We start from the raw sequence: 11967 nt of genomic DNA, 5'->3' as shown, positions 1-11967 counted from the left end.
TTTAACCTTAACCGCATCGCTTGTTTCATTTACTTTCATTGACTTTTTATGCTGCTCATACCAAACAACGCCTATGTAAAATCATTGAGAAGGTTTACAATTTGTTTACCATTTGCCAAAAGTCGACACGCACCCATGCACAGTTACACGCACACGCATACATCCACACACACACACAGCCACCAATTTGTATTCTCTCTTTTTTTTTTTGTTGTTTTTATGCTTTTCTCTGCTTTTGAGCTTTAACATTTTCGTTTCCGCTTTTGGCTCGATTTCGTAAAAACATTTGCAGTTCTCTTTGTTGTTCTTTCAGTTTGCCATTGTTTTTTTTTTCACGCTGTTTACTTTCGTCGTATTTTCATAGTTGTATTGTGTGTGTGTGTGTGTGTGTGTATTTATTTTTGTATCTGCGTATGGTATTTTCATGATGCTGACATAAATCTGTGATATATTGCCATGCAGCTGTCGGGGCCGATAAATTTTTACCACGGCTGCCTGCGAACGCTATAGTTTTATTTAGCAAGAGGCTTTTGTCTCTCTGTCTCTCTCTCTCTCTCTCTCTCTCTCTCTCACGTCATCTCCTTCTCTAACAAGTTCAGGCTCTTCAAATTGGAATTCCCTCAGTCAGCCAGCTCACTTTGTTAAATCAAATCACAAATTTGTCTAACAGCGCGACACGTTGATGACAAAAAGCCGTCTGTTTCCCCGTTCTCATTCACCCTCTTTCTCGCTTTCGCGTCCCTTGCGATCACGCCCCCTCTAACGCCTACATCGAGCTACAAAAGTCATTACATAACAAGTGTTGGCCACATTCCCAGCGGACACTTGAGCATAATTAATGCGCTGCCCGCGAAATGGGCACAGCTCCACAGCCAAAGAATCAAATGGGGGCTGACCATGGGGCTAAAAACTCCGCAATTGTCGCTCCCAAATTAATTTGTATAATTTTGCAAAAAAATAAAATGGAAGCTTGTGGAGGAAAAAAAAATGTAATAGGCAACTGAATTTGCTCCCACAGGGAAATCCCTGCATTCAAATGAAGTTTTCTGTGCCTCGCGCCCTGAAAAGTAGGCAATTATTTTGTGGCGCATCACGGCAAGGCAAAAGGTAGAGCCCAAAAGCAGGGAATAAATAATGAGAAAATACAGGTTGAGCGGCCCAGGCAAACTCACAGAAGTGGCCGAGAGAAAATCTAGCTGTACTGCTGTTGGCTTGGGCTGCATATAACGATAATTAATGGAAATTATATCTATGGGAGTGCAATAAAAAATGTAAAGAGAGCAAGGTAAAAACACATGAAAATGAAAGAAGTGATGTCATTTTTTGTAAAATGAAATATATTTTAAAATTTTGATCTAATGGAATAATTTTAAACTAATAAAAGAAATAAATACAAAAATTAGAAAAAAACTTTTTTTTTTTTATTTTTAAATTAATTTATACTAAGACAATTTTATGTACAATCATTTCAAAAGATAATGACATACATAACTTCCTTGCCAATTTAATCACCGACAACTTAATAAATATATCTCCAATGCTTAACCTATTCAACGAAAAGACTTTTTTATTATTATATTATACAAAAAATAAAAACTAAAAAAATAAAAAAAATAAAAAAAAAACACAACAAGAATCGCACATTTAGCTTAAGCATTTAAGAAAGTTTTCACACCACAATCCATAGCAAACCAGAGCATGATTTTTTTTAATTGTTGTTGTTGCATTGTTTACTGTTGACCCATTTTGTGCCTTCTTATACTCTAAGCATTGCACTGAACTGCTGCAGCTGGCATTACCTTTCATTCTACCTCTGCTTTTCGTTTCGTTTCGCTCGCTCTTTTTCTCTCTGTAAATAACAGCTTGTATGTATTTGTTCGCAATGATTTGCTACCTTAAAACCATAAAAAACAAAAGCGAGATCCGTAAAAAACACAATTTTAAGCTTAACAAATTTTTCACGCTTTGACTGCAACCAAAATAATAAATAAAACTTTTCTTGTAACATTTTTATACTCATTCACGAAATTAAAATGAGTATATTAGTTTTGTGTAATGTCCGTCTTACTTTCAACTAGATTAATACATTTGTGGGTATCTTATAGACTATGATTGAACCGGTAGAGAGAAAATATGTTGGTTATTGGGGGCGGGGCAAAAATATCGAACGACTGAATTTCCTATGACATCGTATACTGATTCAAAAAAAAAAAAAAAAAAATTGACGTTTGGCAAATTGAAAATTGGATCTGGGTACCGCTAGGACCGTATAAATGAGTATTCGCTGTCGGTAATTCCCGACTAGAACTTTGTTACCTATTCTTTTTTTTTATTTGATATTTTGTTCCCGCTTCTGTTTCTCATTTATTATTGTTACCTATTTTTAGATATATATTTTCCAGATTCGTAGATTTTTTTAGCTCTCTTCCCCTCGCCCATCGTGCGCTTGTTGTTGTTGTGGCCAGCAAAAAGTTAAAGTTTATTTATTCAGCTGGCCACGCGGATAGACCAAAAGCCACCTGCACTTTTTCTTTCACGTGCCAACGACCAGCGAGTGAGGCTATGAGAGAAAGAGTCGAACAGATAGACAGCGAGAGCGAGAGACAGAGATAGAGAAATGGAGGAAGTGAGAGGTAGCGAGGGGTAAAATTACCTGTAAAACGCAGAAAACTTTTCACTTTTTGGCCAACGGCGGTTTTCGCTGGTGGTTTTTCTGCTCGAGCTGCAGGTATTTACATTTAAATGCTGTTTGTGGCACGCCATTGCGCCTATTGTTATGCAATGAAAGTTTTGTATTCACATTGTTCTTATGCCGAAAAAAAAAAAAAAAAAAAAAAAAAAAGAAAAAGACAAATGAAGCAAACCAAAAGAAAACAACAACAACAACAAAATCTGTGAATAGCCCAACACGAGCGAACTGGCCTCAGGGTTTTCGACTTTGACAACAAAAAATCTTCAATTTCGCCTGCGAAACTCGTAGCTGAGTTGGAGCAATCGCTGCGCGTTCCATTCCAGCTGCTGTTCGACTGATGCGTCTTGTGACCTTCAACAAGCGAAACGTTAACGTTTTTATTATGTTCTTGACATCTAACCACATTTTCACACCGCATATAGAAGAGGCCAAGTCCTTGACAGCAGACACGCACACACTCGTACAAAAAAACCTCAAACCTAATCGAATAAAAAAATTTAGTTGACTTTGATATGACAAACATGTGATGCTCTTCCATAGATTTTTTATATTTATATATTAATAAAAAAATATTAATTATTTATGTTTTGATTAATTATCAATTAATATTAATTTTTATATATTTAGTAGACAAGAGTTAATTTAAAATATTTTAATAATATAAATTAATAAAAATAAATTGAATAATATATAATGCTAAATATAAAATCATTTAATTATGATTATATAACAAACTTTTCATTCATTTGAATTCCATTTTGTATATATATAATATATAATATTTATATATATTTAATATGATGATTTTTTACAAAAGCAAACATTTTAAAGTATTTCTAAAACTAAAAAAAAAAAATTTAATTGCCTGGCAGGTTTTTTTGTATAGGTTATTATAATAAATAAATGTTGTCTATTGCCTTTATGACTATTAATTCTTACTAATTAGCAATTTCACCTTTAATGTGCGCCACATTCCATTACAAGCTCCAAATAGTCAATTTTAGGGCATCTAGGATTGCTTATAAAATCAATGAGCCATAATTTGTTGTCGTTTCGCTCTGTCTGTTATCACTGCCTGTCTCTGTTACACATCGTATATACAAATATATATGCGAGTATATATATATCAACATTTTTTCCCATAGTGTTTACTATCGAGAAATCGCCAAGCCAACAAATTCCATATATCGCCCTGACATAAATATAAATATAAATTTTTATACTTTCTTGTCTGGCAAAAAGCTTTTCCCTTTTTGCGTGGACAGCCTTCAGGGCCAATCTTCCATTTTATTAGATATATATATATATATATAATAAAGTATATATACTACAGACTATTTTCTGTTTTTTTTTTTTTTTTTTTGGTTAGCTTTTTGGTCGCTTGCAAAGTGAAATTTATTAGAAACGCAAAATCTGTTTGCAGATTGTGTACGAGGATTTGATTATTTATGGTCAGTCGTTTGCTTTTGTGCCGGCTACGTGGACATCATTTTTTTCCCTTTAAGCCAAGTTTTTTGAATCACAGAAGTGCAGTCTAATGAACGGTATATTAATGCTGCTATGATAAAAATACCTATAAAATATACATTCCTTTCAGAAATAAATCAATTCATATAAATTATATGATTAAAGATGCTTCGTTCCACCTTCAATATCTTCCCTAGACTATAAAAGTATTAAGACATTAATAAACTTAAGAACTTCAAAATCCAGCTTAAATATAAGCAAGACAGTCCTAATTAAACTGCCGAATTTCTCAACTAGAACAGTTAAAGGTAGCTCAAGCTAATTAACTTCAGTTCGCTGCCAGCAAATCTAAGCATAAACAACATCTAACAAAAGAGGCACAAATAATGAAAATAAAATAAAAAACTAATATAAATAAAAAAAAAAAAATAAAAAATTTAATTTGTTTGCTTTATGCTTTACAGAACTGAATCCAAGTGAACTGAAGAACTGGAGCGTGGAGCGTGGCAGGGAAACTAAACAGCAGGTAAATTGTGCAAACAACTCGACTTATAATTAGCGCTAAGAGCAAACGCTTCAAAATATAAATAAACAATAATATCACAAAAAATAATAATAATAATAATAATAATAATAATAATAATAATAATAATAATAATAATAATAATAATAATAATAATAATAATGAAGGCCCAAATGAATATTTATATCAAACTTGCTTTTTCATACATATTTTTGGGTAAAAGCTTTAAACGTTACGTCTTAAATTGCTTTCCCTTTGCAGCTGTAACAACTGTTGCTTATATATATGTATATAAATATATTTATATATAGAGGGAGAGAGGCTTATGTATACATATACATATATACATGCTATTACTTTAGTGCTCTGCCTTTACAAATAGTTCAAAAGTTAGCCGCTTTCTGCTCTTCCTTCTCTTCTTGACCAAAACAAACTACAAGCCACACAGCACAAAAAGAGGAATAAGTAAAGCGGGGGAACAACAAAAAAAAAAAAAAAAAAAAAAAAACGAAAGAAGAAAAACAGACCACACAAAACTTTAGCCTAAGAGCCATTAAGGGGTTAAATAGATTTTTTCATTATTTTTCCTCAACTTGGTCGCCACTGCGACAGCGCTGCGAAAACTTTTCCGCTGAGTTTTCCATTTTTATTTCGTGCGTCCGCAAATATTGACCGAATTAACAAAACTGGAAAGAAAACAACAACCAGAAGATGGGTATGCTCGACTAAAAGATATTCTGAATTTAATTATATGTACATAAATATTAAAGTGAAATATGTCTGATATTCTGAAAAATATATTTTTATTTGATTTAGTAGAAATTGGGAAAGTTATTCATATGTTGAAAGGAAAGTTTTTGAATGAACTATTCATTAGTCACATAGAAATTTGATCATTTAATACTTCACTAGCTTTTTTGGTCTCTTAGATCAGAAGTTCTGATCGTCATCGTTTCACGCTTCCTTATATATATATATAAAAGTTTTTTATCTCGAATAATGTACAGATTAAAATTACCCTCCATCAAGCAACATAGAATTATAGGGTATTTGAACAAAGTTTTTACCGCACATAAAGCGCTGCAGTTGCCAGCCGTAAAACTGAGCTACTCCCACTGTCAATAGATTAACAATTGGGCCATACATAGTAACTGTTCTGCGCAGGAGCTTGAGCAGCACTGATCTTAACTAGACCACAACAAATTACCACAACAAATTGTAAGGTAGTGATGCGATCGTAAGGGGGAGGAGAAAAATAAATAGAATTGAAATAAAACTCAAATACAATTTATTGCAAGTAAAGGGCTAAATCGGGTTAGATGTCAGGGGTTACGAGCTATATTGGAACGCTGCTAAGTAAGTGGGTGGCAGCTACAAAATGCGGACATGTATTTGTATTTGAAAATGCCGCGCACGTTTGGCCATGGAGCTACGTGTCTGGTGCAGGAACCGAATAAGGATCACAGCAGAGCTCTGGACAGCTTCAGGCCAGTCAGCAGTTAAGCGCTAAAGTGGAGAGAGATAGAGTGAGAGAGAGAGTGAGGAGGGGGCCGGAAGGGAGTCGAGTTTGAGGGAACTGCGGCTGCGAACTGACCAATGTGGGCTTACAAAATGTTAAAAGCAAAAAGTCATGCAACTTAATCCTGTCCAAGGCGTTTTAAACTACAAAAAAGGATTTGTGCTAAAAAGCAGCTAAAGAATTTTTTAGTTTTTTATTTATTTTTTTTTTTTTTTGCGTGACAGCGGGGTAAATGGTGTCGGGGCATTGCGAGGTCAGGCATTGGTATGGCAGGGCAAATAAAAGACAGCGCAATCAGCTTGGTTAGAATGAAAATGAAGCATTTATATAAATAATAGTTAAGTTCAAACACATTCTGAGTCAGTTAAGCTTTAAGTCAAAGTTAATCAAAAGAATTTCAATGCGACTTTTCCAATTTCCATAAATTATTATGCGCCTCGACAAAGCGCATTCAAGTGTCGGCTATGACCGATGTAGAGCACAAATTAAGTGCCGCACATTGTGAAGCCAAGCAAAAGTATCGAAACATGACAAAGGCAGAGAGGGGCAGAAGGGTAGCGGGAGGAGAGAGAGAGTGAGAGAGAGCGAGAGTGAGAGAGAGAGAGAGAGAGAGAGAGAGAGAAGACATGGCAAGTCGCCTGGCAAATAAGAACTTATATAGCGTTGAGTCAGCATTAAGTGCAGCCCAGCATGCAACATTGCCTGCATGTTATGCGAGACTCCTCTCACTCTCACCCTAGCCCCACCCCTGCCCCAGCATGCATGTTGTCCCGCTCTGTCCCTGGACTAACCGTTCGATATGGTACTCGTTTTTGTCCTCGTCGCTGTCAATGACTGTCAACGGCAGCAAAAGCGAACCACGACATGCACTGACTGCAGCAAGGGATTGAAGCAAATTCAGAGTAAAAAGTGTAGAGCGAGCGGGAGAAAGAGAGAGAGAGATGTGGAGAGGGAGGAAAGGAGGGATAGTCAAGCAAGTCGACTTGCCAGAATTGACGTTTCAATTTTCACACACGCTCTTGCGGTTGCTTCACATGCATCCCTTCAAGAACGGAAATTAAAACCCAATAAATTGCCGCAAGCCAGAAAAATAAACTGAAGTTTGGCTTTAATTGGCTCACTTGAAATTCATTTAAAGTGCCGCCATTGCCCACGCCACGCCTTTGCCAATGGCTAATTAGCTACTAAGCCAATTGTCAGTTGCCTCGGCTATCGCCTCGACAGCAAAGAGGCGTTCTCTCTCCCTCTCTCCTTCCATCTCTTTCTCCATTTGTCTGCTGCATTAGCTGCGACTTGGTTCAAGGTCCTTGCACCAAGGTCGCGCCTCGAGCAGCTAAACGTTTGGCCCACATCAAAAATACATGATATACCCATTTCACTTCTGCCACTGCCCCTGCTCCTGCTCCTACTTCTGCTGTTGCTGCTCACATTATTACATGCAAGTTTCATGGCCTGCTGCATGTAGAAGCCATTAGCAGACGACACTAATAAATAAACATGGCCAAAATCAAATTTTGAATTTGCTGAATACCCTTTAATTTTAAAGCAGAGACGGTTTTGAAATATAGACATAGAATCCCATAAATAATCTAGTTGAAATAGGTCACATAAAAACCAAGAGCTCGCTGAAAGATCTTTAAAAGTTGAAAAAAAAAAATAATAATAATAATAATAATAATAATTTTTAAATGAATTTAATATTTATATAATTTTTTTTTTAAGATAAACCAGATTATTTTAATATTCGGCTTATTCGCTGTTCAAAAATTGTTCAATTTTATTTTTCAGCATTAAAAAAGTTCTTAGGCAACATGAAAAAATAAAAAAATTGAAAATAAAAATACTGAGTTAAAAATGTATACAAATATTTCTTTAATAAACTAAACTGCATCCATATTTGGCTTATTTCCTGTTTCAAAATTAGATCTTAAATTTGTTATGAAAATTAAAGTTAAAAAATACACATATATTTGAGATCACTTTGGATAAGCAAAATATATATATTTTAATGAAGAATTTTCCTTAAAAAATAAATTTACTCTTGGTAAAATTTCGGCTGCAAGCGTATTAAAATAATATCTGTATGTTATGAAAATTAGTGCAAAAAAAATTATTTTTTAAATACACATTTTTGAGTAATTTCGATTAGCAAAATAAATATATTTTTAATGAAGAAATTTTCTTAAAAATTAAATGAAGTCTTTGACAAATTTCAGCTAAAGCGTATTAGAATTTCTTTGTTTATAACTGAATTACAATTTGCATTTGCTTTGAGCTCAGCTACTGCATATCTTAACGCTAGGCACTCCCAACTATAAAGCAATGCGAATATATCCATATATATTTTTTTTTTTTTTTTTTTTTTTTTGAAACAGCCTCGTTGACATTGCAAATAAATGGGTGTGGTTAAAAACTGTGTCAAGCTGCAAGTGCAACGCAGCACACATTCGAGTGCCGCCGAGCAGAGGACAGGGAATAGGGGAAGAGGGGAACAGGATAACAGAGAATGAACAACAATGGGTAACAGGAAATGTGCAAAAATTTGTTTAAATTTTACAGCGAGTCAGGCAGCCAGCCAGCTAGCTCCTGTGGTGCATTGCATTGACCGTTGGCGATTGTTCGTGCTGTTGTTCGTGCTGTTTTAAATGGGTCCAGCTCGCATATGCCGCGTATATATTTTAATGTATTTTATTGTTTATGACATGTGGGTCAAGCAATTGCAATGCAATCGTTACCAGCGCGTAAATTGCTTCAAGGGTTGTGCAAAGAAATACAGAAACAACAAAAAAAAAAAATAAATAAATACGAAATAAAATCGCGAGGTGGAAAATAGGGGGAAACTAGTGTGAATTGCTCATGTATTGTAGATCGACTAACGAGAGTAGTGCGTGAGTGGAACGAGGAGAGCAACAAAAATCCATTTCTCTTCAGCCATTGTAAAAGATGTGCATAGATATTGGGCATACGATAAAACTGCAGCTCAATTTTTATTTGAGAGACGTTTTTAGTTTAGGTTTTGCCAGAGCGAGCTGTAAAATATAACTGTTGTCAATTTAGATATAGCTGAGCTCTGGACAATATACAGTTATTTAAGATGCTCGACAGAGATTGTATTTGTTCAAGCTGAACTTTTATGGTTATTATTATTAAGCAACTATTTTTAATGGCTTTCCCAACATTTTATTTCCCTTAATCAAACTGCATTCAATATAATTGCGTCTTTCATGCCAGCAACAGTTTTTCAAGCTGCGCCATAAAAGAAAGTTTCACCAGCTTTTTGGTAAGCTTCTGTGCTGAGGTTTAAGCCATGGCATAGTTGCACTTTCTTCTTCTTAATTTTCTTCATTTTTTCTTCCATTTTGTTGCGTGCCATTTACTCCTCAGCTATCGTTGCGACTTTTACCTGGCAGTGCCAATAAGCCAAGTTAGCAGCCAAGTTGCAGTTTATACTGTCAGCCAGCGCTTGTGGCGTCACCTGGTTGCGACAATATGCATGGCACTTATTGCCGCTCCAGTTGACATGCGGAACAGGCTAATGGTTGAGGCAGGTGAGAGTGTCGAAGGAGACAGGCAGAGAGAAAGAGGGAAAGAGAGCAGGGCAACGCCACGCCCAACCGAAGAGAGAACGAATACGTGTGGAGATAGTGAAGCGTAGTCGAGTGTGAAGTGCACTTCTATTTCGATTTCGAGTTTACTCTAGAATTCGAATTGCAATTAAAAAGAGGGTACTTCGAATATTTATAGACAATTATAATTATAATAACAATTCTACTACTAATTTCAGATTATTAAGATAAAACTAAAACTAATTAAAAGGAGATTTCAATAGAAGATTTAGATTACAATTAACACTAAATAAAGAGAGATTTCCAGGTTTGACTAAGGGAGGCTTTAAGAACAATTCAAGTACTAATTAAAGAGAATTTATTTAGATGATTTAAATATAAATGATGAAAACCCAAGATATAATTGTAATACTAATTAAAAGGAGATTCTATAGTAACGTTTTTATTTTTAAGTGAATGATGAATTTTAGATAATACAGAAATTTTTTAATTTATCTTAAAATTAATTAAAAGTCAGACTTTCTAATTCTATTCAAAACTTCAACTTTAAAACTAATTTTTAAAGAGATTCTATAGTAAAGTTTTTATTTTTAAGTAAATAATGAATTTTAGATAATACAGAAACGTTTTTAACGTTTTTATTTTTAAGTGAATAATGAATTTTAGATCATACAGAAATTTTTTAATTTATCTTAAAATTAATTAGGAGTCAGATTTTCTGATTCTATTCAAAGCTTCAACTTCAAAACTAATTAAAAAGAGATTCTATAGTTTTTATTTTTTTTATTTTTAAATGAATAATGAATTTTAGATAATACAGAAACGTTTTTAACGTTTTTATTTTTAAGTGAAATTCATTAATTTTAGATAATACAGAAATTTTTTAATTTATCTTAAAATTAATTAAAAGTCAGATTTTCTAATTCTATTCAGAACTTCAACTTCATAACATCAATTTCAAATGACTTTATCCAAGACTCACACTCTTTCTCCCTTTTCACACTCTATCTCTCTCTCTCTCTCTCCCACACTTTTTATCTCTCTCGTTCTGTTTCTCGCTTTTCGCTCTTTCCCTCTCTCATAATCTATATATATCTCTCTTTCTTTCACTCTATCCCTCTCTCTCGCTCTCTCTGTCTCATAATATTTCGTTCTCACTATTTTATTTACCCTGTTCTAGCATGCCTTTAACTAGATATGCCCAATCCCATCTCATAGTTGCTATATCCTTCGACAAGTGTATTAAACGTCCTGCAGCTGCCGCAGCACATTTTTATTTGCTCAAGCGAAAGTTTAGCAGCAGCATCTTGTTTTTTTTTTCCTGTTTCTTCTTCTTTTTTGGTGGTTTTTTACGCCGCTCGAAATCTCACCAGCCAAGGAGAAAAAAAAAAAAAAACAAGAAAAACAGTCAAAAATGCTGCATAAAAAGGGGCAAAAAATGTGGTCATAAGTTTGCGTTGAGGTATGCGGCACATGTCCAAAAATCTCTGCAGGCAAACACACACACACATACACTTATGCACACATGTTGCATCTTGAAGTTGTTTTCAAAGCTGCTGCAACTGCACATTAAAGTTGTTTCTTCGCTGCTCCTATTGCTGATGTTGTTGTTGTTGTTGTTGTTGTTATAACCCCACGTTTGTGGGCACACAGCAGGTGTGTGTGGTCGGATGTTGTATGCTCTGTGTGCATGTATGTGTGTGCGTAGATGTTGTGACCATCATAACACTAGGTGAACGCTTAAAATTTATGCACTTGTGGGATTTTATATGGCATTTGGTTTTGGCATTTTCATGTTCAAAAATGAAAAAAGAAAACACCCTAAATTCTAACCTAAAACCTAAAGAACTGCCCTTTCACGCCCCCACCAAGCATGCGCCCCTTTATGCCTGCTGTTGATTTATGCATTTGCTTTGCTGCAATGTTTTTATTAGATTTTAGATTTGGTTAAGAATAAATATGCAAATGGCTCCAGCCCCAAGCCCCAAGCAGCAAAAACAAAAGGCGAGCCGAGCTGCTGTTGCTGCTGCTGTTGCTGCTGCTGCTGCAGTTGTTGGCTCAGTTAGAGTTTCAGGTGCGACAAATGAATGTTCAACGGCACAATGAATGCATGACAAAATGCTGATTGAGCCTGTTGACAGTTGTCAGAGTGCGCAGGGCCCCCATAGAGCTCCAATGGCGCAGATCGGCAAGGGGTCGC

The 11967-nt window shown here is 35.0% G+C and overlaps 1 protein-coding gene across 2 annotated transcripts in view; it reads left to right on the top strand.

Annotated features, from left to right (window-relative positions):
- The window catches only part of LOC6577914, a 186356-nt gene that overhangs the window by 32836 nt on the left and 141553 nt on the right, over positions 1-11967 (top strand). For both annotated transcript variants that reach the window (XM_015165898.3, XM_002003809.4), the window contains exon 2: positions 4624-4685. The gene's annotated coding sequence lies outside the window, so the exon portion shown is untranslated. The remainder of the gene's footprint in view (positions 1-4623; positions 4686-11967) is intronic.

The sequence above is a fragment of the Drosophila mojavensis genome, unplaced genomic scaffold (genome assembly GCF_018153725.1).
Source record: "Drosophila mojavensis isolate 15081-1352.22 unplaced genomic scaffold, ASM1815372v1 contig_49, whole genome shotgun sequence".
In the NCBI taxonomy this organism is placed as follows: domain Eukaryota; kingdom Metazoa; phylum Arthropoda; class Insecta; order Diptera; family Drosophilidae; genus Drosophila; species Drosophila mojavensis.
This window is presented reverse-complemented; position numbering and strand designations above follow the sequence as displayed.